The 25287-nt window shown below is 38.7% G+C and overlaps 1 protein-coding gene across 2 annotated transcripts in view; it reads left to right on the top strand.

Moving 5' to 3' along the window:
• The first annotated feature begins 6565 nt into the window (after nucleotides 1-6565).
• STEAP4 (STEAP4 metalloreductase) overlaps nucleotides 6566-25287 on the top strand; it is a 30700-nt gene continuing 11978 nt past the window's right edge. The window contains exons 1-2 of one of the 2 annotated variants that reach the window (XM_016957701.4): nucleotides 6824-6926; nucleotides 22655-22753. The gene's annotated coding sequence lies outside the window, so the exon portion shown is untranslated. Of the gene's footprint in view, nucleotides 6927-22654; nucleotides 22754-25287 lie in introns of both variants that reach the window. The other variant, XM_016957700.4, reaches the window with a different exon arrangement.

The following is a 25287-nucleotide window of genomic DNA, read 5'->3' as shown; positions in this document are numbered from 1 at the left end:
GAGGAAAGAAAAACACTAAATGTAATAAATAAATAAATGACAGTATGTCGGAAAGTAATGAGTGCCATGGAAATAACGGACAGCAGAGTAAAGGGGAGCAAGTGAAGGAGGTGGGCATGGGTGCGTGCAGTTTGATATAGGACTGCCTTGACCACTCTATTGGGAATGATCTCTAAGTTACAGTGTTAAGTGAAAAGAAGGAAGGTGTAGAAGAATGTGACTAGTAGGCTTCCACTTATATTTTTGTTGCTGTTGTTGTTTTTGAGACAGGGTCTTGCTCTGTCACCCAGGCTTGAGTGCAGTGGCAGGAATATGGCTCACTGCAGCCTCGACCTCCCAGACTCAAGTGATCCTCCCACCTCATCCTCCTGAGTAACCGGGACTACAGGCACGTGCCATCACACCTGGCTAGTTTTTGTGTTTTTTGTAGAGACAGGGTCTCACCATGTTGCCCAGGCTTTTCTCGAACTCCTGGGCTAAAACGATTGGCTCACCTTGGCCTCCCAGAGCACTAGGATTACAGACACGAGCCACCTTGCCTGGCCACCATTTGTAATTTTTAAGAACAAATATATATGCTTTTATATGCATAATCTGTCTATGAAAGGAGCCCAATAAATCATCAACGTGGTTGCCTCCAGACAAGGGAGCTCAATGTCTGCAGAAAACAGCTTTTCAACATAACCCATTTATATCTTGAATTTTGCATTAATTGTTTAAATCTTTCAGTTAATTATTTAAACTAAAGTGTTATATAATGTAAAACAATCTACAGTAACTAAATAAATTGTTTAGCAAACACTCTGTGAACATAAATCATCTGTATTTGGTACTACAGAATCATCTATAGTTAATACTACCAGCATAAAAATAATATATATAATTATCTTTAAAGAAACCCCAAGAAAGAAAATAACTTTTAGCAAGTAATTGATCTTTACAGTTAGAAAATGAAGAAAAAAAAATAGCCTCATATTTTCAGTATTCTTCTCTTTTGCTTTTCCTCCTGTGATTGGTTTTATACTGTTTTCCCTGCTAATTCTATTTGAAAGTGAACAGGACCTCATTCACTCTAATATTTTTAAATTTATTTTTGTCTCCTCTTTAGCATGTGAAAAATCTAACTAACCTTCCTTTACTGGCACTAGGCACAAATTGCCTGGACTGGAATTGCTGTTGCCAATAATACTTCCAGTACTAACAGTAACTACCAATCAACTATTGATTCATAGCTCTGCTAGCAGCTTCATATATCATGGCGTGTACCAGCAGGCTGGGGTGAAAGCAGATGACACATGTTCAGTTTTTGAATTACAGAAAGAACATCTCTATTAATGCCAGCTGCATTTATCAAAAAATTAACTCAAATATTTCTCCATCTCTTCAAACTATTTTGCACATCTTGTTCTTTGGTAACATCGTACTTAAGTGACCTCTTCTGAGGTCAGCAGGTGTGGTCTTGGGCCGCCTCCAGATTCCTATTGGTGATAGTCAGTCCATAGCCCTGCCAGTGCCTTAGAAGCTTCCAAAATTAACACAGACCTTGTGACCCAGGGAATCAGAGACCCAGATAAAGAGGAAAGGGTTTCCTTGCCTATTTTCAATTCCCAGAAGTAGCTGCAACTGTCTGTCACTTCTAGGCTTTGTCAGTGATGTTTTAAAATATTATTATTCACTTATCCCACATACTCAACTCTTCTCTTCAACCTTCTCTTGAACCTAAAGTCAAGTTCTTTAGGTCTTATTTTTAAGTTCTTTATTGTCATTCCTGACATTATCCCTAGTCCAGACTCCAATACTGTCAGTGTCTGACGTATTTTCCCATCAGTACTTTTTTTGGGTGCAGGTGGGCAGTAAAATGTTGTTTGGTTTTGCTTCCTGGTCTGTGTTGGCAGGAGTCCTAGAAATTGGTTAAAACCAGGTCAATGGCCTGGCTTCTTCACTATACCCTTTGCAGTTTCAGGAAAAAGGAGGAGAAGGATTCCATCTGTCCACCCCCACTAGAATAGGACAGAAGTAGAAAAAAAGTTTTCTGAGACAGGAAAATGATTTCTGAATATACCAGGAAGTAGCTGAAAAACTTCAGTCACAGAAATTGATTATTTATCCAAGTCCCAAAGCTACTACAAGAAAACTCAGAAAGGCCTTTGTTTTGCTTTTTTTAACAACACATGCCTTCCTCATTCTGACCACATGTTGTGATGAAGCCACCTCAGTAGGCATTACAGTCACAGAAGTCTGACTGAGCAGGTGCCTTTCTCATCCTACCCAATCCCATTTTATACAAATAACAGACATTCAATTACTGACTCATGTCACTAAAAAGCCCAGAGTATACAGCTTTCTTCAGATATGGCACTCTAACAATTGCAGAAATCTGTCTCTTCTCATCTCTTTGCTCTCTTTTCCCCTGAAGTGGCCGCTTTCTGAGGCTGACTTTCTCCTCACAGTGACCCAGGCTTGCTTTTTAGCAGTTTGACAACCCTCTGTAAAGAGTGTGCTGCTTCCCAGGTTGTTCCAGGAAAGATTCCTATTGGCCCAACTCAGGTCACATGCCATCATTGGACCAATCACTGTGGACAAGGCTTTGTCCTTTGAATGGCCAGATCTAAGTCAGGTGCCTGATCCTGGAACCCCAGTGCCGTTGGTTCAACTTGAACCACGTGGATCAAGATTGTGCAAGGGCGTTTATCAAACGAAAATGAAGATATAATTAGCAAAGAGAAATGGATGTTGCAGGACCAGGACTAGAGCAGGCAAGGAAGGCACCAAAGGAAAAACATTTAAGAAGTCATTTATTTTCAGGTTCGTGCAGACTGGGTTTTGAGAGTGAGCACCTTCACAGATTTGGTGCCCTAGCCTCCTCATTCACCTCACTTAGTCCTGGTCCTGGATGCTAGGTAAGCAAAAGACAAAATATTCCTTACACCAATATTCAAATATATCTCCCAGAGCGCCTGAAATCCCTGCCATAGAGATTCATTTTTGGGGGTTAGACAGAGACATCTCTAGGAGTCCTTCAAAAAAAATTTTTTTTCAAAAACAGCTAGAGGGCAAATCTTTAAGTCAATAAAAGATTCGCATACACATGCTAATTATAGACTATCAAGTCAGTCACCTCCTGGTCCAGCACCTGTTGAAAGCTCCACCCCACCCCATAAGAAGGTGTGGAACACTGTAAGGAGAGGACTTGGGGAAGAGGGATAAATGCCCAAGACACAAGATAGTGCAGAGGGGAGCCCCAGAAAAGGAGAAAAATGGCATTGAAAGGGAGATACAAAATGTTAAGGGTAACTTTTATTCAATCACTTAATAACATTTAATGAACACTGGCTCTAGGCCTACTTCATCAGTTTGCCTAAATTCTACCATTTGGGGCCTTTGACATAGTAGGATGAGGAGAGAGGAAGTAGCAGGAAAGACTCAGGGGCACAGTAAATGTGGAAATCCCTAAATAAGAACGCTTTGGTGGTGCACAACATCTGGGAAGGTTTATCTGGAGCTCTGAGTATAAAACTACAGGAAGAAAGATGAATCCTGCCCACAGGAAGTCCTTGGGTACTCAGGTTGCTGGCATCTTTGGGAAGCTTAATTTTCCCCTATGGCAAGGGTTTACGGAAAGACTAGGAGAGTTATGAATTGTGTGTCCCTCCTAGGCCCAAGGGGAAAATCAATCTTTAAACCACAAGATAAATACGTCAAATGCCTCTTAAGTTTTGCACTAATAAAGGCATTTTTTTTCCATCCTTCATATCCCAGTAATTTCATCTTCCTTTTCTAGGACTCCAGTTGCCTTTGGCAAAGAAAAGAACTTGCATAACTGAAATATATCTGCCTCTCATAAAAATCACATTTCAAAATTTTTTATTTACCTAATAATAATAAGTTTATAAAGCAATGATTCTGTTATTACTCAGAGGATGCATTCGAGAATATGGTTGTCCATTATGTCAACTCATAATGGATCCAAACACCACCTAGAAACCAGAGTGACCTGGTCCATAGACCCCAGCTTCTGCTTCTAAATGGCATGCATCGATATAGCTACTCTCTTAACCAGATGTCAGTAAACCTTGGAATTTTATAACTCACTCCTCTGTTTATCCAGCAGCCTTCTGCATATAAAATAGCTTCCACAGGATATGTCTACATGGAGAGAATGTGATGGCCATAATGTCTGGCGCCCTTAGCAACTGTATTTTTACAATAACTATTTGCTTTATATTCCATTAACAACTAACAAGTCACCATTTTGGTTGTTTCAGGCTCAGTGTGCTTATCAAGTTTCTGTGCCCATCAAGGCTTAAAATCAAATGGTAGACAAAGGGCAAGTCTCCAAAACTGTGTTGACCATCTATGAAGACTCTTAGGGACACGCAGTGGACCTTCTTCCATGGGTGCACACCCCTCTCTTGCCTATTAGTCTGCAAACTGGGAAAATCAGATGCTATAAAATCAATGAATATTTTAAGTTCTTCCCTGGCCAAAGAATACTATCGGATGAATTTTTTTGCAAAATATAATAATTGGCAGTAGATTTATTAATTAATGAGTGCAATAAATATTAAGTACCAATTACACTCACGCACCACCTAACAATGTTTCGGTCAATGATGCACTGCATACATAATAACGGTCTCATAAAATTATAATGGAGCTGAAAAATTCCTCTTGCCTAGGGACACTGTAGCTGTCACAACATCACAGAGAAATACATTACTCACATTTGTGGTGATGCTGGTGTAAAGAAACCTACTACGCTGCCAGTCATATAGAAGTATAGCACGTACAATGATGTACAGTATATAATACTTGATAATGATAATAAATAGCTATGTTACTGGCTTATGTATTTATTATATGTACCTTTTAAATTATTTTTGAGTGTACTCCTTCTACTTGTATTTTTTAAAAAGTTAACTGTAAAACAGCCTCAGGAAGGTCTTTCAGCAGATATTCCAGAAAAAGGCATTGCTACCACAGAAGACGGCTCCATGCATGTTACTGCCCCTGAGGACCTTTCAGTAACAAAAGACATACAGGTGGAAGACAGTGATATCACATATCTTGATTCTGTGTAGGTCTATGCTAATATGTGTGTTTGTGTCTTCATTTTTAGCAAAAAAATTAAAACTTTTAAAAACGGGACAAAAGCTTATCGAATAAGGATATAAAGACAAAAACTATTTGTACACACTGTACAATATGTGTTTTAAGCTGCGTTATTACAAAATAGTCAAAAAGTTTTTTAAAACTTAGAAGTTTAAAAAGTAAAAATGTTACAGAAAGCTAAGGGTAATTTACTACTGAAGAAAGAAAAATATTTCTTATAATAGCATAGCCTAAATGTAGTGTTTATAAAGTCTACAGTAGTGTATAGTAATATCCTAGGCCTTCACACTCTCTCACTTACTCACCCAGAGCAACTTCCAGTCCTGTAAGCTCCATTCATGGTAAGTGTTCCATACAGGTATACCATTTTTTATCTTTTATACCACATTTTTACTATACCTTTTCTATGCTTAGATACACAAATACTTACCATTGTGTTACAACTGACTACAGTATTCAGAAAAGTAGCATACTGAACAGGTTTGTAGACTAGGAGCAATCGGCTATATACCATCTAGCCTAGGCCTGTAGTAGGTGATACCATCTAGGTTTGTGTAAGTGCACTCTATGACGTTCACACAATGACGAAATTGCTTGATGAGACATTCCTCAGAATATATTTAATAAATTGCTTAATGAGGCATTCCTCCGAATAAATCCCCATTGTTAAGTAATGCATTTTGCTAGGTGTTATGGAAAATTCCAGACTGAAAAAACTAGGGTGTCATCCCTCAAAGACTGCAGTCCAGGACAAGACACACACACATGATAATAACTCTTTTGAAAGGCAAATTGTCTTAATTGCTGTGCTAAAAGTATAAACTACTGTACAGAGAAAGAAAATATTAATTGCAACTACTGGCTAAGAAAAGACCTCTTGAAAGACATGGGGTCTGATCAACCCCACAAGAAGCTATGAGGAGAGTTGCAATCCAGACAAAGGGAAGGTTGACTCAACAACCCCTTTCCATGGGAGGAACAGGCCTCCCATGTGACCGGGCCTCCGGAGCTTGGCAAGCGTATGCTGTGGAATTTAAGACCCATGGCTGAGTGGAGATCATTGGGAAGACTCTGGGATTTAGATTACAGAGTTTGGGAGTGTATGGATGCTTTGCCCCATAGTTTATCAGGATTATTTCAATCTTAAACAACCATGGCTGTGGTTTTTGACCTTCTCTGTAGAAAGACACATTTGCATGTATATCATAAGGTATCCCGATCCCTCTTTCATTTGTTTTATTTCTTTAATCTACCTAAATTAAGACCTGAAAACTCAAGATCTTCCAAGTTATGAGCCCCATAAGAACCCATGGCTTCCAGGCGGAGGGGAAAGATACCACCTTTTCTATAAACTGAGACAAGATGGCAAAAGAATTGCCTAGAAGCCTAGTCCAGGTGCTGTTTTCTCAGCTACTCAAAGAGATCCTTCTTGCTCCTTTAGGAAAGGGGGATTCCTAGACCTCTCCAAACCTCAATCACCCTGGGATGCACAGATGCCAAGGGCTCGGGTGTAACCCTTAAAATCCCCGCTTCCCGGGGGTCAGCGGCACCATCGGCAGCACCGCAGTATAGAAGTTCCGGTCCTTCCAGCTGCTGGGATTCTCAGCTTGAACTCTTCCAGGAAACAAGTTCTTCTCCGCTTCTCTTGCGAAATCTAGCAGACCGTCCCGCCCTTCTCTGGCTTCTTATAGCAGCGAGAGCCACAAGCCGCAGCACTGAGCTGCAGGCGCGGCGAAACTTCCCTCTACCCGCCCGGTCCGCGGGGCGCACCGTTGGCGCTGGACGCTTCCTCCTTGGAAGCGCCTCTCCCACAGGTGGGTCACTTTTCGCCACAAGGCTCCCGTCCCTTATCTGCTTCAGCTCACCTCCAGTCCCTGCTGCTAGGACCCCACTCCCCAGCCCACTCGCAGTGAAGAACAGGTGCTTGCAAACTCCCCGCCGCGCCCCGGCATCACTTTAGAGGAAAGTCACCTGAGGCTGCTCCGTGATTCAGCAAGCTTCTAACTTCCTGGAGTTTAAGGCTCATCCCTACCCCAGGGTGCAGACAAGCCCAAAGGGGGAAAATTAAGGGGTTAGATTCTTCTCTGCATCTTAATTCTGGATTGGCGCACTCTTGGGGCGCCCATCAAAAAGTAGGCTGGAAGAATGTGGCTTTAGCAGTCTCCAAGGTCTCAGCTGCTTCTTGACCAGGCACTAAAAATTTGTCCTGATACCTGCAACCACTTCCATTTTTTATCTTGATTTAAATGTCCTCTTGCAATTTAAAGGTTATTTTTCTGGAGGAAGATTGTTCAGAATATAATTTATTGTGAAGAGTAAATAAAGCCTCAGTTCCGTTTGTCCAGAGACAGAATTTTATTATTCTTTTTCCCACCTCTAGATGGTAATTTAGGAAATTTCTTTAAAAGATTGGTGTACTGAGGCTGGGTACGGTGGCTCAAGCCTGTAATCCCAACACTTTGGGAGGCCAAGGCCGGTGGATCACTTGAGGTCAGGAGTTCGAGACCAGCCTGGCCAACATAGTGCAACCCAGTCTCTACTAAAAATACAAAAATTAGCCAGGCGTGGTGGCAGGTGCCTGTAATCCCAGCTACACAGGAGGCTGAGACAGGAAAATCACTTGAACCTGGGAGGTGGAGGTTGCAGTGAGCTGAGAAAGTGAATTGGATAGAGAATGGGGGAGGGGAGGAAGAATACTATTCCTAGTTCTATAATAACTAGAACCTCATTACCTCAGCCTCAGTTTCCACAGATGTAAAATAAAAGGCTGGCTACTGGGCCAGATGATCCAGAAAGTTCAACTCTAACAAGGTGAAAAGCCGTGACTAAAGATGCCTGCAAGTTTGAAATATATAGAAAATCTCCTTAATGCTACAACTATAATTCAGTGGTTACTTTTTTCATAATAATGCATGTTCCATTTTTATAAGGAAACTCTCCAGTTGTGGGGGGAAGAGTCTCTTCCCACAGGAGCATCTTAAAGTTCTGCCACATTTATCATTCAGAGAATACTCTCAGCTTTCAAAACCATTCTTCAGCCTTGCTATGTGAGAATGTCCTATTCCCTACAAATGGCAGTCATATAAATGTCACTCACATGAGAGAACATTTTTTTCTGATACAGTACGTATAATTTTGTAAAATGGCACATTTATTTGAAGCAGTAACTTTTCTGAGATACGGCCTTTTGCAAGGTCCCAAGTTTTTCAGAATGCTGTGATTTAGCACAATGTGAGATTTGACCTGCATGTATTCTACCTACATGGCAAACACTGCCAACCCAGAAAACGGGATGAGACACTTCCTATTTATCAGGCTCCAAGGCTATAAAGTAAATGGTACATGTGTACAGAGAAATTGGGTCATAGCAGTTTTTCTATTTGGTAACGTTTACGGTTCCACTGAGGTTCACGTTGTTCACATTGTTGAAGTTCACATTGTTCAGAAACCAGGTGTACAAGGCCTGGCCCCTAGCTGAAGAACAATTTCCAGACTTCTGCCTTACTAAAGCTTGCTAACTGTTGTTTAGAAGGAACTAAACAGACTTTTTAAGCTTGTTAATAAATTAAAAACCCCAGGCCTTGCACTATGTGTGAACAATTTTAAGAAAAATAAGGTCATTTCTTATGGAATTTTATATTCAAAGAAGCTTGGAGTGGTCACTCTGCATTACTTTGTCTCTTGAAGGACTTCCCCTGAATCACCCTACTATTATTAATACTGTTATTAAAAGGATATAAATTCTCCTTTTAAAGGCTGGGTAGCTGATTCTGTTGTCACTCTCAGGAACACATTCCACTGTTTTAGGATCCTTACCACCTAATTCTCTTCATAATTAATTTAGACATGTTTATCAAATGCTACTTAAAAATCATTTTTTTTTGGAAAATCTTAGGAAAACTGATAAGTTGCTAGCAAACACACACACACACACACAACAGCAGCAACACAGTAGTCTTTCAAAACCTGAAGATTGGGCACTTTGCTAGGGCACTTTGTAGCTAGTTTTCTCTGGGTTGTCCTCTGAGAAGGTAATTTGCTAGTGCCTGCAGCTACATCTACCAATAATTCTTACTATAACAATGCAGAATAGGATGGGGATAGTGAAGTTTTCTGGGTGGGATTTTGTTTGTTTGTTTGTTGTAAGTTTATGCCAGATAATAATAATGTAAGGTTTACAGAGATAAGATCTCTGAAGTTACCTGTCTCTGTTCTTCACAGATTTTTTTTTTATTATTATACTTTAAGTTTTAGGGTACATGTGCACAATGTGCAGGTTAGTTACATATGTATACATGTGCCATGCTGGTGCGCTGCACCCACTAACTCGTCATCTAGCATTAGGTATATCTCCCAATGCTATCCCTCACCCCTCCCCCCATCCCACAACAGCCCCCAGAGTGTGATGTTCCCCTTCCTGTGTCCATGTGTTCTCATTGTTCAATTCCCACCTATGAGTGAGAATATGCGGTGTTTGGTTTTTTGTTCTTGCGATAGTTTACTGAGAATGATGATTTCCAATTTCATCCATGTCCCTACAAAGGACATGAAAAGAGACTGGTTTACTAATTAGGAAAACTTCCTGAACAGTTCTATATACCGTGTTAACTCCACTCAAGATATTTCTGATGACTTTTAGGTCATTTCCAAAGTGATTTGAATTAGTATTTGTCCTTTTGTTAAGAAGAAATCAGTCCTGGAAGGAATCAAACTAAATAAATAACTAAAGAATAATTAATGCATAAAACAAGGCATGCTAAGAAAACATTCTTGGCCTACATACATTAACAATTTGTTCTTCCCAAATCATTAAGGAATAGAAAACAATGAATCCTTGTGCTGTTTAAAGATCCTCTTTCAGAAACATATCATTGCAAAAGAACACACTGTTCTACTAAAGGAAGTATGTACACTCTAATTAACTAGGCAGGACATTGACATCCCAATCTAAATTCTTCTCCACAATGTTCTGTAAGAGTTTATTCAGCCATGTGTGGAGAGGTTTACTGCACTGTACTTCGGCAGTCACATATTTCTGAAAAGCTATTTTGGGAGGACTTTTTTTTCTTTTTTTTGAGACTGAGTCTCGCTCTGTCACCCAGGCTGGAGTGCAGTGGCAGGATCTTGCCTCACTGCAACCTCCGCTCCTTGGGTTCAAGCAGTTCTCCTGCCTCAGCCTCCTGAGTAGCTGGGATTATAGGTGCCCACCACAATGCCCAGCTAATTTTTTTATGTTTAGTAGAGAAGGGGTTTCGCCGTGTTGGCCAGGCTCGTCTGGAACTCCGGTCCTCAGGTGATCCATCCGCCTTGGCCTACCAAAGTGCTAGGACTACAGCTGTGAGCCACCGCGCCCGGTCGGACTTTTTTTTTTTTTTAATGCAGATTGTATGATCAATCCTAACATCAGGATAAAGTTCCCTTTTCATCTTAAAAGGAAGGAAAATGTGTGCAAAGAGTAATTTTGAAAAGTTAGGAACTATAATTCTAAATAAAAAGAAGGCTAAAAGATAATAAAACTATATAGCACAGCTCTTGGAAGATTATTAGTAGAATACAAGCTAGTCAGTTTGGCCTCAGCACCCAATTTTTTTTTTTTTTTTTTTTTTGAGACAGTCTCACTCCTTCACTCAGGCTGGAGTACAGTAGCGCGATGTCAGCTCACTGCAACCTCCATCTCCTGGGCTCAAGCAATTCTCCTGCCTCAGCCTCCTGAGTAGCTAGAATTAAAGGCATGCACCACCAAGCCCACCTAATTTTTGCATTTTTAGTAGAGATGGGGTTTCGCCATTTTTGCCAGGCTGGTCTTCAACTCCTGACCTCAAGTGATCTGCCTGTCTTGGCCTCCCGAAGTGCTGGGATTACAGGCGTGAGTGACCGCGCCTGGCCAGCACCCAATATTAAGGAAAAAAAAATGCATTAAGAACAGAGCCAGGGCTCAGAGAGCTGATGGCACCAGCACTGTGGAGCGTAGAAATAGGAAGGGATAATTAATGGTCATCGCTGATTGTTCATCTTTCATCTATACCTGCTCTTTTTACAGGGTGTGAAAACAGTTTTGAGCTCAAGTTAAATTGTGGCTGCAAAACTTTTGCATAGACTTTGGAAAACTTACTTGTTCCGCTTCCTGGCAGATTCAAGTCCCTCCTAGCCTGTAGGCGCCTATCCTCTCTACACATTCGTCTGCTCTGGCCATTACACTATGCATTGCAACAATTTGATTATATGCTTCATCTTTCCCAAGACCAAAGCTCCTTGAGGACAGGGTCCATCTCGTTTCTCACTTTATCCCTCTTAGTGTGGCTATTCAATAAATCTCTGTTGAAAGCAAGGCATTGCTAATAACACTGATTTTTATTTTTGGAAGATACTTACCTTATGGACATAGTACATAATGAGTATGGATGCTGCCTGCACAATATTAGTTAACAGGGTCAAAGTGCAGTGGCAAAGTCCACATTTTAACTTCCTACCATTCAGGGAGAGGCATGAGGTTGCTTTGAACTGTATAGCACATATAAAGTGAATAGTTGAAATTATTATAACATTTTATTTAAAGTAGAAGAAACTGCAGGAACCTTGGTATTTCCTGATTTAGTGTCCCTATTATGTTGCTATAATGTATGTAGTTACAAATTTATTTGTAATATTTTGTATTCTAATTCGTTTTAAAGAGTGATATGGGGCCAAACACGGCGGCTCACGCCTGTAATCCCAGCACTGTGGGAGGCTGAGGCGGGCGGATCGCCTGAGCTCAGGAGTTCAAGACGAGCCTGGCCAACATGGTGAAACCACATCTCTACCAAAAATACAAAAATTAGCTGGGTGTGGTGGTGCACGCCTGTAGTCCCTGCTACCTGGGAGGCTGAGGTGGGAGAATAGTTTGAACCCAGGAGGCTGAGGTGGGAGAATAATTTGAACCCAGGAGGTAGAGGATGGCACCACCGCACTCCAGCTGTCTGGAAAAAGAAAAAAAGTGATATGGGGCCAGGTGCAGTGGCTCACACCTATAATCCCAGCACTTTAGGAGGCTGAGGTAGGAGAATCACTTGAGACCAGGAGTTCAAGACTAGCCTGGGCGATGGTGAGACCCCATCTCTACAAAAAATAAAAATTAAAACGTTAGCTAGGTGTAGTAGTGCATACATGTAGTCTCAGCTACTTGGGAGGCGGAAGTGGGAAGATCTCTTGAGCCTGGGAGGTCAAGGCTGCATGAGCCATGATCATGCCACTGCACTCCTGCCTGGGTGACAGAGCAAGACCCTGTCTAAGAATGATATGCTCTTCTCCAGTACCAAAGTACTAAAGTGATTTATTCATCCTATTCAATTCCCTGACATAAGTGGCACAAGAAATGGGAGGAGATTGAGGAGAAAGCAATTAGCTGGTTGGTAAATGGTTCATTGCAGTTAATAATGAAAGTGTGCCAGTTGCCTCTGGTTTTCATAGTTGAGATCCTAAACTGCACTTACCCTAGTTCTGAGGTGTGTCTGAATAACTTTAAAATATGTGCTGGGGATGGTGGTACACAGATGGGTCCCTGTATCTATCTCCCTTAGGGAACCAAGAGTCTAAAGCTATCAGGTTTATAGCTAAAATTGTGTTGATGCCATGTGTGAGGTAGAGAGGGTCTGGAACCTTTGTTGGGGTAGGGAAACCACATGGATTCTGTTTTCCTAAAGAACTTAGGAGCCTTGTAAGAAGGTGAGGCCATAAGAAAATAGATTTATGCTCAGATTCAGCCAGGACTGGGAAAATGGTATTATCCCATCAGCCCAATTATTTTCCCATTTTTGTGGTCACATTCCAGAGTCTTGGGGAAAAGGGTAAAAGAGGCAGGGGAAGAGCCAGTGGTATGTTGGTAAATGCCTCTCTAAGGAAAAAAAAAGTCCTGATTTGTAGCACTTGGTGATTGTCATAAGGTAAAAACTACTGTGACTGATTTCAAGCTCCCAGCTGGCAAGCTGGCCACAGCCACACCACTGAAAGGCTGAGATTAAAAACCTGAAAACTAGGCCAGGCACAGTGGCTCATACCTGTAATTCTAGCGCTTTGGGAGGCCAAAGGTGGGCAAAGTGGCATAGGGGATGTGGAGGGAGGGGCTGATTACTTGAGGCCAGGAGTTTGAAACCAGCCTGGCCAACATGGTGAAACCCAGTCTCTACTAAAAATACAAAAAAAAAATGAGCTGGACATGGTGGCACGCACCTGTGATCCCAGCTACTCAGGAAGCTGAGGCATGAGAATCGCTTGAACCCAGGAAGCAGAGGTTGCAGTGAGCTGAGATCACACCGCTGCACTCCAGCTTCGGCGACAGAGCAAGAGTATGTCTCAAAAACTAAACTAAAATAAAAACCTTGAAACTAAAAAGAAAGAGCTGTTTATTTAAAAATATTTATCAACTAGCAATGCTCTCAAGCCTGTATATCAGAATATTACAAAAGGTTAGAAGAAGGAATTTCAAGAGCACTTTCTCCCCTGAGGTCAGAAATGGAGCAGCTGCAAGGCCAGATTATACCCAGCAGCTCCATCTGATGGGTCTCAGCAAACATCAGAGGCACTGGGGCCATGGGGAGTCCTTGCCTCTGAGTGCCGTATTAGAAGTTACCCAAAAGAAGATGAAGTAGGCTATATTCATAAGCATTGCGGACTGCCCCCAGAGATTTCTAAAAATGGTTGGGAGATACCTTAAAGCAGAATGGAGTTCCTCCAACAGCAAGGAATGGGGGTGGGGTCAAGATCCACAACAAAACTGCTTTCTCCAAACTAACTGGCAGTTATTGGTATTTAGATAATTCCTATTGGCCTTAATCTAAAGATAAATGCCCATTCTTAAGAAATTTTATTTGAACAAAGTTAACTCAAAATTGAAATTACAAATTACTTCCCAAATATCTCTGACCACAATAGACCTAGAAAAGCAAAACCCACTAATGAGCACTAAATATTAGGGGAATTGATGCAGATCATCAGATTAAGCAAATGCTTATGTAGTATGTACAAGCCAAATGCCACCAAAGCCATGAGATAGAGCTGTTTTTCTGATAGTGGCAATCCACTGGTCCCGGTCATGACCAGATGCCTAATCTTTGGTGACCCACAGATTTGTAAGAAGTTGTTCAGGATTTAAAATGTAAATGGAAGTCAAGGTAAATTAACCCAGAGACATGACTGAATCCCTGACCTTGTTGTCATGAGTCCTGGGCTTTAATCAGGTAAACTAACCAGCTTGGACAGCAGATAATGAACCTACCTGATGAAATTCTTGGCCAGAGAATTATAAAACAATCTTAATTTATCTTGACAGATACTGCTGAGATCGAAATGTGGCAACATGTATTAATGAGATTTTTAATTGAACTAGAATTTCGACAAAGAACCTAAATTTAAGATAAATAAGTTTATCCTAAAATACAATTAAAATAGTTAACATAGATCTCTATTACCTCACTTTCCTCATAATTTATAGACTGTTAGTAAAATATTACTAACAATCACTTTAGTTGCCGCATATGACATAGTTAGTTCATAGCTAGTTGTTAGCAATTCATGTAGGATACATCTCTATAGAACATTAATGTAAAGATTGCCTTTAGTTATGCTCTTGTGACTTGATGAAACTGTGCAAGTTAAGATTACTGTGTTTTTGTGTGCCATTCTATTGTCTAGCATAAAAACTAATCAGCAAATTCAGTTGCTATGGGATACAAAACATTTTCTCACAAAACAATTGAAATAATCAGTTTTTTAGCAACCAACCTGAAGTCGTTTCTTTATGTAGAAAAAGAGCTTTAAATGATATATTTATATTAATCTATAGCAATTAGTAACTTAAGTAGTTACTAGAACTTATTTTGGAAATCACAAGTTGATGATTTATCATGCTACAGGATTGCTCTAATTTTTATTTAAACTGATAGTAAGAGAATGGGCAGCAATATGAACTTATGAGAAGTGCACATGTCTAAGAAATTAGATGTAGGTTCTGAAAATTAGTTTGGACAAGCTTTTGCTCTCTTTAACTCAAGTTCCTCTCCCCCTGGAGTAAAAGGTGTGTGTGTGTGTGTGTGTGTGTGTGTGTGTGTGTGTGTGTTTACAAGAACCAGTTTGATGTAATTAGAATTTAAATTTCTAATCAAATTATATTTTAATATCAGAAGAGTTTATCTTAGTTCTGGTTGACATTCAATTAAAAAGGGATACTAATACACAAGCTTGAAGTTTCTTTCCAGTGGACCCTGTTCCTCTGACCACATTCTCCAATTCTCACTCAGTTAAAAAGAGCTACAAATATATAAAAGCATTTCATAATCTTTCATTTCATATGACCCAGGTATTAAATTATCTTTAAACGTCAGTAATAGCTTCTTTACTAATCTAGTTGCAAATTAGGCTATTTTAAATGGAGTGCAGATTGTCCCCAACTTATGTAAGTTAATGGTTCAACTTAAGATTTTTTTACTTGACAATGGCACGATAGCAGTATGCACTCAGGAGAAACCATACTTTGAGTACCCAAGCAAACATTCTGTTTTTCACTTTCAATACAGTATTCAATAAATTACATGAGATAATCAACACTTTCTTATAAAATAGGCTTCATGTTAGATGATTTTGCCCAACTGTAAGCTAATTAAGTATTCTGAACATATTTAAGGTAGACTTGGCCAAGCTAAAATGTGGGCAGTTTAGGTGTATAAATTGCATTTCTGTCACAATGTTTTCAACTTATTATGAGCTTATTGGGATGTAACCCCATCATAAATTGAGGAGCAGCTGTATTTTTGTAAGGGTTGCCCTTTGCTACCACAGTTAGTTCATACATATGCACTCACTTTCCCCCCTGCCTGGAAAACTCACCTGCAAACTCCTTCTTGCCTGTCAGGTCTCAGCTTGATTTAAGGTTGCCAGATAAAATACATGATGCCCACTCAAACTTGAATTTCATATTAAAACACATTTGTGTTTTTAGTACAAATGTGTCCCAAATATTGCAGGGGATATACTTACACTAAAAAAGTATTCATTGTTTATCTGACATTTGAGTTTAATCGGCATTATGTATTTTTATTTGCTAAATCTGGCAACCCTCACTTGACTGGCACCTCCTTGGAGAGATTTATGCTAAACAGTTCTCAAAACTAGTCTCCCTCTCTGTCTCCTCCCAACATTTTCTATTCCATCACTCTGCTCTGAATTCTTGTGAACACTTACTACCATCTGAAATCATCTTATTTTTATGTGTGTGTTGTCCAACTTTCTTATAATAATGTACACACACACTGTTTTTGAAGCACACAAATTCAGAGATCAGGCTTAGCACTTTGTAAGGAGATAACATTTCCAAACTCTATATGAGATCTGTATTCTTCACCTCTTTACCCTCAACCTATAGAATAGCATGTGGTACACAATAGGTGATCAATAAATATCTGATGAAGGAAGGTGTTAATGTGTATATTAAAAGAAAGAATTTGAAAATTATACATAAATATCACCAGGAAGAAATTGCCCTTGCAAACAGCACTACTTCTAACTACAAAGCTAAATTTTAAAATATACATTTATATTTTCAAATGACTTATATATGGCTTAAAGATTGAACTGTCCAAAAAATGTTAGAAAAAGCCATTTATTATGGGCATTCTTTTTTTTAATAAACTGTAATCAGTGATCTTTTTAAACCAAGGTCTACTGATTTTGCTACAGTAATACATACCTGCCAATAAAAGAATATGTACTTGAATGTGAATGTTTGTTATCCCTAGGGAGCCTTGATCTCACTAAATACAGAAATAGCTCAGTGAATAAATTGGATAGATTTGTGTTTTCATGGAAGGTTTTTATTTTTTTTAATATTTTTTGCTTTCTAATTGTCCCTGGGATATATTAAAACAAATGCTGTGAATCACAAGAAGACTGATATAGTTGCAGAACCCCCTCCTGCCCTTTTGCCTTGTGATGAAAGGAAACATTTGATTGATGGATTTTGGCTCATTACAAATATGTTTTCAAGTCATCAAGGGCTTTTGGGTTGAAATTCAGAAAGAATAATAAAACAGAAGGAAGGACTTAAAAAAAACCCTCCTATTTACAGCTGTTAAATTAAAATAAAAAATCCTGTCACATCTTAAACAGTTTGAAGGTGTTATTTGCATTCCAACTCTCTGGAAGGTGCCAAGCCAGATCTCTGATTTGTGTGCTACACTAGTGGTTGTATGTGTCCAGAGGGGATAATGTCTGAGGAATTCAGATGTTTGGATGAATGATTATTTCAGAATTCAAAGCTGAATTCTCAAAAAGAGAAAGAGGCAGAATGATTTTATTAATGGCTTCACCCAACTAATTAGTAACACGTTATCACATTATGCTGTACTATGTGATAGTTGCTATTAGGGGTACCGAGTAGATGTATAAGTAGATCTGATCAAATTATAATTTCATGGCTCTTGGAAGACAACTCTTTAAGGTTTCCTTGAGAGAGTTATGGAACAAACCTTACCTACAGTTTGACAAGTCTTGAATCTAGCATACCTTGAACTCTCTCTTTTCCGAGGCCTGCACACTCAAAACATACTCATTTTGCCTCCGGTTCTCAAAAAGAGAGGAATTCTAGCTTCTCAGCCAAAGAAGACTTAGAGGAAAAAATTGTAAGGAAGGTGAAGTTTCTGCAGCTCCTTACAACCTTAACATCCTGTTCTTCCTCTTATCTTTCCTCTCCCTACCACACCTCTCCAAAATAAAAAGGAAAAGAAAAAGATAACTTTACCTTTTTCCACCTCCAGTGGTTCTCCAAAACGGGTGCTCTTCAGAATCGCTTAAGTTTGTTTTAGTTTGGCTTTTAAAATATCGATGCCTGGCCTCTACCTCAGATCAATTGATTCAGAATCTCAGGAGGTGGTTCCCTAGCATTTTAACGGCTCCTCAGCTGATTCTAATGTGTTACCAGGAAGAAGAACCGCAGTAGCAGGCCATTAAGTGAAAGCTAACATAAAAGCTGATAAAAGCTTTAAGGCAATGGTTCTCAAGCTTGGCTGTACATTTGAATCACCTGGGGGAGCTTAAAAAAGTGCCCAGGCTCTACCCTAGACCAGTTGATTCAGACTCTCCAATAGTCTGGGCCTTCAGGCTCTCTACCTGATTCTCATGTGCACCAGGGTTGAGAACCACTGGTTTCTAGTGTAACCCTTTGCAGAGGTATTTGCATTTTCATAAGCCTTAGTGTAGACCTTTGCAGAGGTATTTGTATTTTCATAAGCAACTAAGAAGTTGCTTCAATGATTAAAGACAGGAAAGGGTGCTAGGAAAACATCTGTCTGTCTGTACCACCACCATGTCCTCTCTCTTTCTGAACCCTTCCAAACCAATCTTTGTAGATAGGTTCTTCTATGCCTACTTATCTAATGACGGATCCCAGCATACTATTCTCTGTTACTAAAAATTATGTTGTGATGATTGAAACTGATGAAAGACTGTTGTCTTTACACTTGTTTTTATAATGATTACCTCCAAAATTTTCATATAAAACTTTTTTACATTTTAAATCTGTATATTTTTGTAAAATTAGGTGAGCTAAGAAACAAGTTAGACTCCTAATGGTGTGCATAAACAATGGTTGAGTCTTTGCATAAAGAAATCTATCTTCATTTGTATACTTTGTGTGTTTTTTAAAAATAAAAGAAATCAGAGGGATTCATGGAGGCTAATTTTCCCTTCCAGGCCTATCTGTACCAAAGAAAGGGGAAGATTTTCTTGCCTTTTCTTTTTCTACAAATGGCATTATATGCATAGGTATTTATATATTTTTATCTTTATGAAATTTCAGGGGGAAACAATTGGCCCATTTTCTAAGTGTAAGAAAAGAAATTACCACCATTTAGAAGAGATATGGTTAGGTTGCTGATCTTTGTTCTTATTACTAAAAGAAATGAGAAACAGGATCTATTCCAGGGAATGGGAGGGACAAAGGGACCATTTGGCCCCAGGCTGCTTACACACAAAGACCTTCAAAATTGATTTTTACTTATTATTTAAATGAGATCTATGCATATAGTCCATCATATAACTTTAAACTTGTGCCCATTTATTAGATACAGGTTGAGTATCCCACAACCGAAATGCTTGGGACCAGAAATGTTTTGGATTTCAGATTTTTTTTTTTCATTTTAAGATACTTGCATATACATAATGAGATATCTTGAGAATGAGACCCAAGTCTAAAGACAAAATTTATGTTTCATATACACCTTATACACATAACCTAAAGGTAATTTTATACAAACCGTTTAATAGGTTTGTGCATAAAACAGAGTTTTGACTGCTTTTGACTGCAACCAGTCACATAAAGTCAGCTGTGGAATTATCCAATGGTGGTATCATGTCTGAAAGTTTTGGATTTTAGAGCATTTCTGATTTTATATTTTTGGGTTAGGGATGCTTAACCTGTATCTACACACTGCTATTATGCTTTTGTATGAATTAATTTTTTAGCACAGTCATCTATATTTTTCTCCTAAAACATGAACTGCTTTGCATTGAAGTTTTGGAATATTTTTAAGCATTTTTTTTAATTTAAGCATTTAAAGTACATTTGTTAAAATTTATGACAAGATTATTCTAAAATTTATAGGACTGAAAAGGAACTAGAGTAGCTATAATAGTTTTCAAAAAAACATAGTGGGAAGAATCACTGTACCCAATTTTAAGACTTATTATAAAGCTACAGCCATCAACATTGTTGGTATTGGCAGAGGGATAGACACATAGATCAGTGGAACAGAATAGAGAATGCAGAAATAGACCCACGCCTCTATGTATAACTGATGTTTGACAAAAATGTGAAAGCAATTCAGCAAAAACTAAGGATAGTCTTTTCAACAAATGGTAGAAGAGTAGTTATGTATTCATAGATCAAAAAATAAACCTTGTCCTAAACCTTACACTATGTATGAAAATTACTTAAAATGGATCATAGACTTATAAGTAAAACTTTTGGAAGAAAACATTCAGGACCTAGGGCTTTGTGAAGAGTTTTTGGGTAAGATACTGAAAGCGCAATCCATGAAAGAAAAAAAATTAAATAAATTGGACATCATCAAATTAAAAAATGTTTTATGACTTCGGATGTGTTAAGACATGAAAAAAACAAGCTATAGGCTGGCAGAAAATGCTTGCAAATCACATATCTGACAAAAGACTCATGTGTAGAATATATAAAGATTGTCAAACTCAACAGTAAATAAACCCAAACAGTCCAATTAGAAAATAAGCAAAATACATGAAGAGACTTCTCACCAAAGAGGACACACAGAGAGCAAATAAACACATTAAAAGATATGCAACATAATTAACCATTAGACAAATGCAAATTTAAACCACAATGAAATATCAGAATGGCTAAAATAAAAAATCATGACTCATAAATACCTGGTAAGGGGTAAATTAGTACACATTCGAAGTCAGTATAGCCAAGTCTTAGAATGCTAAACAAACACCATATGACCCAGAATTTGTATCCCGGGGTCTTTATCGCAGAGAAATGAAAACTTATTTTCACACAAAAACCTGTAGGTGAATACTCATAGAAGCTTTATTTGTAATAGCCAAAACTGGAAACAACCAAAATGTCCTACCTTAGATGAAGAGTTAAACTTTAGTATATCTATACTGTAGAATACCACTCGGCAATAAAATGGAAGAATTATTGATGGATCTTAAGTATGTTATGCTGAGTGAAAAAATGCTAGTCTCAAAAGGCTTGCATTACTGTGTGATTTTATTCATTCTCAAAATGACCAAATTGTAGTGATAAAGAACAGATTAATGACCTCCACGGGTTAGGGTTGGTAGTTCAGAGGGCAGCATGAGGGATGGTCTAGTCTCTAACCTGATTGAAGTGATGGGTACATGAGCATACACATGAGATAAAATGACATGGAAATATACATGCATATGGCTCCAATGTCAATGTCCTGGTTTGGATATTGTACTCTAGTGGCATAAAACTGGAGGAAACTGGGTGAAAGATGCACAGGGACCTCCTGTACTATCTTTACAACTTCCTTGGAATCTATAATTATATCAAACAAAAGTTTGATTGATTTATTTTTTTAATAAGCATTGACTTGTTAAGTATAAGAACTGAAAATAGATTATTTTTGTAATTCCCTTTGGACCTTTTTTATGTTTCTACTATGCTGGAATCCTCAAAAGCTGGAAAGGCCTGAGCCTCTCAGACCTCTTACCTCTGAGAGGTGAGAGAAGTAAAATTCACCAGCCAGGCTGGCTCTAACATCCTCATGGGAAGCCTAGTTGGAAACATCCCAGAAGAATACTGCCTCAGGTTTCCAAGGCCTGTGGGGTGAGATCTGCAAAGAGAGGGATGATAAGCAGGACTCCTCCTGACCCACACTTGGTCCCTCATATGACACACACACTCACATACACACACACACACGCGCGCGCGCGCGCACACACACGGTTTCTCAGAGTCAGCTGCTACCATGGCCTTCATTGTCATCTTTGCCACCTTTGTATCTGCGTCACTGATTGCTAATTCCTAATCTATGTAAACACCCTTGTGAGATCACTTTACCATCTTGGCTGTCATCTCTGGAAAATGATTCCATAAGAGGCAAAACCAGTCCTGCAGATTTTCCAAACCCAGAAATATTTCTGTTGTATTTCCTGTTACATAACTGAGGTTTGTGGAGAGCCCATGAGACTGAAGGAAGGAGAGGAAACCCCTATGTTGTGTTTTAACTATTTTAACCCACGTTTCCCTTAATAACTCTTCTTCCTGTTTACTACCTTTTTTATTATTTTCTTTATTATTTCTATCCTGGGTATAAGAGTAAAGTAGGACTAGAAAACTTTTTTAAGTCTTTGAACAAGGAACCTCCACGAACGTATATTTACACACAGCTATTTTGAGTTTCAAGATGCCTGAAAAGGGTGTAGCAGCATTCTTTATATAGTACCTAATGCAAAATGCACCCTCAACTTGATCTCCCTTGTGGTTGAGAGTATGCATATATCTATTTCTTTTCTTTTCTTTTTTTCTTTTTTCTTTTTGAGATGGAGTCTTGCTCTGTTGCCCAGGCTGGAGTGCAGCAGTGCGATCTCGGCTCACTACAGCCTCCACCTCCCAGGTTCAAGCGATCTTTCCCCTTCAGCCTCTCCAATAGCTGGAATTACAAGTGTGTTCCACCACGCCTGGCTAATTTTTTTTGTATTTTTAGTAGAGGCGGGGTGTCACCATGTTGGCCAAGCTGGTCTCGAACTCCTGACCTCAAGTGATCCTCAAACGCCATTTTATATAGAGTTTTATTTATAAGAAATAAGTGGGACAAGTAGGAGATTCTTAAGAATCATTGCACTCTAGTTCAGATATTTTTTATATATTTATAATAATCATAGTTATATAAGCATAATTAACCCTTAATTTGTAAAGTTTATATAAAGGCTACATTAATTAGATACTTGATTCAATAACTAATAGATTACCAATCTATTTAAAATAGCCATTTTCTTAAACACTTATTAGGTCTCAAGAACTGTTTTGAGATGCAGGAATTCATCTAATTTTCACTGCCGGGCGAGGTGTGAGAGCCCTAGCATCTGAAAGTGGTCGACTTGCGAGTTGGTAAGAAGAATTTAATAACAACAAAACAGGTTTGAAAAAGGAAAGTTTTAGTAGAAAGAAAGAACACTGCAGAAGAGTGCAGCAGGGCGCCTTAGCAAGATAGAACTGAGTGGGCCATGGTGGATTCTCCTTGGGAGCATTTATGGACCTTAAGACAGAAGCTTGAGGGTAATTTGGACCATATTAGCCAGACAGGTCATGATAAATGATGACATTTATAGTCATTTTGGTGCCTTTGTGTCAGCAAGGGTTGCACAATGAGTTTCAGCATAGCGTTCTGGAGATGTATAGAAATTTTAGTTACTTAGAAATTTTTTTGAAAGAGGCCTGGAACCAGATGCCTATTTAGATACTAGAGAATTTTAAATACTTCTAAATTCCCTCGATACGGAGTTTTGCCTCTGATGGCCTAGTTGATGGTCACCAGGTGGTCTTTGCTCCCTTCATGATACTTCTAAATTCCTCAGATACGGAGTTTTTTGTCTCCAGTACCTGTTCGTGGTCATTAGCTGATTTTTGCTGTCCTCACTCACAGTATCTTTCAAGTAGGTACTAGCAATCCCTCATTTTACAGATGATGAAACTGAGACACAGAGTTTGAGTAACTTGCTCAAGGTGACATTGCTGGTAAGAGGCAAAGCAAAAAATAGGACCATGCAGTCAATATCTTCATTAAAAAATTTATGAAAGATTATAATAAATGAATGTAGTGACCAAATAGTCAAAATAGTCTGGAATCACTCTCGCTTTGCAATGATTAAGATAATCCAAATGAGAATATTTCAGTTAACAAAATCCATCTCATTACAGGATACTGGCAACTGCATCAAATCTACATTTTGCTTGCAAATGTTCATCCAGTATGAAAGAGAGAATAAAAATAGTAGGATAAAATAATTTTTTTAAGTGAGGAGATAGGCAGTCACACATTCTTTTGTGGCACAAACCAGTTCTACAGCAGAATAATGAAGGCATTGTTCAGCAGTTTGAAGGTTTGATTTATAAAACTAGGTGTTAACTGATTGGCAATCAACCAATAGAAGGTAAATAGCTAAACTAGTCTGCATGTGCAGATGCTAGTAAGAAATTTTCAAAGGCACAGCTGCACTTTTATACAAAGGTCCCTGATCATCTACAGGTACTTCCCCACATGTGGTCACGACCTTTGATGACACCCATTCAGGATATCAGTCACCAGTTTGTTTATAAAATGATTCAGATGTACTTAATTAGATTATTCAGAGTTTCTGTGGGAGTGCAGGAATGTCCTGTATTTCTTGTCCCTTTCTCCCATAACTTCTACCTCCCTACAAAGGCCTAAATGCTCTGCTTTTGATGGAGGCGTGCAACTTCAGATAAGCTCAGGTAAGAATATAGGTGTTTTTGATAGGCTAAAATGGAAAGCACAAATTTCTGAAACCCCAGGAAAAAGGTGCAAACTCTACATACACTGTGCAATCTGCATGAAATCCACCATAGGAGAATTGAGTAGTGATTAAGTCTGGTTTGAAAATTCTGCATCAAATTCACAGAGTTTTACTTTCAACCCGTTTGGGTGAAAGAAATAATGTCCTTACAACATCTCTTCCACTTCTTTCCTTCTTTCTTACTCTTCTCCATTGGTTACTCTTTAATCATTCAGCATCTTCCTTTTTATTTATCTGACACTGTGCCTGGGACACAGAGTAAACTTTTGTACTTCCAGACCCTTCATCCCATCCTTTTAATATAGTTCAACGAATATTTATAAATTTCCTAGACTGTGGTAGTTAGTGCTTTTCTGAGCACTGAAGATACATCATTGAACAATAGACACACACAAACACACACACATACACACACACACACACACACGCATACGCGCATGCATGCACCAAAAAAAATAAAAGATTAACTGAAAGCTTAAACTAAATATTGGAAAAGAAACATTTTTGAGAAAAATTCAATACTGAAAGAAAAGATATTCTTCAAAAGTATAAAAAGCAACCTAGATTATTGCAGGAGATCATACAAACTCGTTTGTTTTTTATTTAAATTCTACAGTCACATGGTTCATAACAGTATTTCAGTTTAGTTTTAACTTGCATTTTTTTTTTAGTTTTGGGTAATATTAAGAATATTTTACTGTGTTTAGAAGTCTTTTATATATTTCCTTAGGATAAACTATCAGCTCATATTCTTTGCCCAATTTTCTAATGGGTAATTGTTTTTATCTCATTGATTTATATGAGTTGAAAAATATTTTTTCCAGTTTGTTGATTATCTTCATTATGACATTGCTTAGCGGTTTTGCATTGCAGAAGTTATTTATTTTTATGCAATCACATTTGTCCAACTATTTGTTAATGGTTTAATGATGTAGGAAGAGGACCTTCCCCTCTAAGATTATAAAAGAATGTTCCATGGTTTCTTCTAGTTCTGTTCTAGTTTCATTTTTCTAAAAATAAATCTTTAGCTGGGCACAGTGGCTCATGCCTGTAATCCCAGGACTTTGGGAGGCTGAGGTGGGCGGATCACCTGACGTCAGGAGTTCG

This window comes from Pan troglodytes, chromosome 6 (assembly GCF_028858775.2).
Source record: "Pan troglodytes isolate AG18354 chromosome 6, NHGRI_mPanTro3-v2.0_pri, whole genome shotgun sequence".
Taxonomy (NCBI): Eukaryota; Metazoa; Chordata; class Mammalia; order Primates; family Hominidae; genus Pan; species Pan troglodytes.
The sequence above is the reverse complement of the archived record's forward strand: the minus strand, read 5'-3'. Positions and strand labels throughout refer to the sequence as shown.